This window comes from Sinocyclocheilus rhinocerous, unplaced genomic scaffold (genome assembly GCF_001515625.1).
Source record: "Sinocyclocheilus rhinocerous isolate Xijiao unplaced genomic scaffold, SAMN03320098_v1.1 scaffold3890, whole genome shotgun sequence".
Lineage (NCBI taxonomy): Eukaryota > Metazoa > Chordata > Actinopteri > Cypriniformes > Cyprinidae > Sinocyclocheilus > Sinocyclocheilus rhinocerous.
This window is the reverse complement of record NW_015649730.1, coordinates 49,315-51,552: the sequence shown is the minus strand read 5'-3', so window position 1 is coordinate 51,552 and position 2,238 is coordinate 49,315. Positions and strand designations below refer to the sequence as shown.

Below are 2,238 nucleotides of genomic sequence, written 5' to 3'. Positions count from 1 at the left end.
GACTGGAATGTATTGATCTGAAGGGCTTCCCAGTTACTGACTGATCAGGAAACATCAGACACAAACAGCGTCAGATAACCACAAGTCTGCAATGCTACAGAGATACGACAGAGAAACCTCACATGAACTCAGATGATCACAGTAATAAAGCAGCAGATGCTCACCAGAGAAGATCTGCTTCTGTTCCGTCAGCGTCCAGATGTGCAGAGCGTCAAACCACTGACAGACGAGCAGAAACACAGGTCAGATCAGAAAAACACGTGTCAGATCCTCTGGAGCAGATACAGCTGGAATCAGAGACGATGAGATGATGCAGGAGTCAGTCTACAGTGCTGCGGAGACTTACTTTTAAAAGTCATGCATTACAATATTGCGTTACTCCCTAAAAAGCAACTTCTTCTTTCTTCTTTTCTCATGTGGGCTCATTTTTCTCTCTTCAGCAATAAGAAAACGAAACACAAATGTTATGTTTATCTGCAGTCATTTTTGCTCATTAATATCGTAGTATGGTTGAATTGGATCATCTAAGGTCAGCAGCAAAGAAATTGATTAATAAAATGCAATTAAATACATAACGGGTATTTGTGTTAACATATTTAATTATTGCAGGTTTGCGTCATATTCTGAGTTCCCATTTGACTGTTTTTACTGATTTTGAAGAATACTGAATCTGTTTTTGTGCAGTGAGATGAGTGAATGCATGTTCATTTAGTCTATAGATCTACAGGATCATCATGTTCACACAGCGTCTCTGCACTCACTCCTGATTCTCTCAACATGAGGACAGGAGAGCTGCCAGTCAGTACATGAGAAACAAAGTCTGAAAAAGATATTTCCTTGTAAATTAAAAAGTCATGCATTACTAGTTACTTGAAAAAAGTAATCTGATTACGTAACTCGTGTTACCCGTAATGCGTTACCTCAACACTGTCAATCTATGAGCTCTAATGAAGGCACACATACGGTACATACAGGTACAGCTTTTCTATAAAGCTCTTTCAGAATTACACAAACACTAGAGATAAAGCAGCAGGTTTTCCTTTAGTCCTGCCTGAGAATAAAGAGACGTTTAATAGTTCCCACACAACAAAACAATCATTTGCACCGATCATGCTGTTCATAAGTTTCCATATGCTCAGTTCTTAATGGCATGCATTTCCGTTTTGAGCAGCTTTTGTAATAGTTGTGCATGAGTGAACAGACGGATCTCAACATCACACCCTCACTGTTGTGCAGAAGATGCCGGAAAAACAAACAATGTGCGATTTTCCTGAAGCTTCACTACTCACAGGACAAACAGACTCATGAACAACCAGGACGATACACACATCCCATCAGAAGAACCAGAGGACGGAAACTTCTCAGCAGGATCAGTTCAGTTAACGCATGTAAAAACACAAGAGATAAACAACTCAGAGCAATATTTACGATTTCTCTCTTTTTGAAATGATAAACATCTTGCAAACTTCTGCACTCAACTGTAGGAGGACAACTCCAGTTCAAAACATCACTAAAGCATGAAATCATCCAGAGTTCAGTGCAAGTCATAAACCCAACATCTCTAACAGACTCACATTCATGTATTTAGCAGGTGCTTTCATCCAAAGGTAACAAGAGTGACGAAGACAGACTTTGATGGATGCTGTGCACACACAGTAATACTCCAGCAGTCAGAAGCACCGGTCTGTTCCTCAGCAGCATCAGGAGTGACTGAGCTCCAGCTCCAGTGTCCCGGCCGAGCGTCCCTCCCTTCACAGCAGGATTAGATCAAGCTTTTGTCTTTGACTCAGTGGAGGTTAAACATTTCCTGCTCTCATGAGCAGCAGCACAATCCTCACAGTTCAGCACACGCTACAGCAGCGCGCGTGTGTGTGTGTATTTTATTCATTACTTGAAAGTAATAAACAAGGGGCATTCCTGTAGTTTAAACATTATGGGTTTGATTCCCAGGGAATGCATGAACTAAAAAATAAATCAATAAATCAATAATAAAAAAATTTATAAATTGCACCCTGAATGCAATGCAAGTTGCTTTAATATAATAATAATAATAATAATAATAATCCTTAACTTTATTCTATATGGCATCTTAACAGAGCTTCTCAAACAGAAAAAAACAGAAGAATTAAAGTAAACATGCAAAATAAGAGAATAAAGTCAGGTATTTAAATCAAGCTTTAGATAAAAGTGCCGATTGCATAAAAATTTAAAAATTTAAAATGCAATATATATATATAT

The 2,238-nt window shown here is 38.6% G+C and overlaps 1 protein-coding gene across 4 annotated transcripts in view; it reads right to left on the bottom strand.

Annotated features, from left to right (window-relative positions):
* LOC107710966 (neuronal cell adhesion molecule-like) overlaps positions 1–2,238 on the bottom strand; it is a 94,525-nt gene that overhangs the window by 46,041 nt on the left and 46,246 nt on the right. The gene's annotated exons all lie outside the window — the stretch shown is intronic.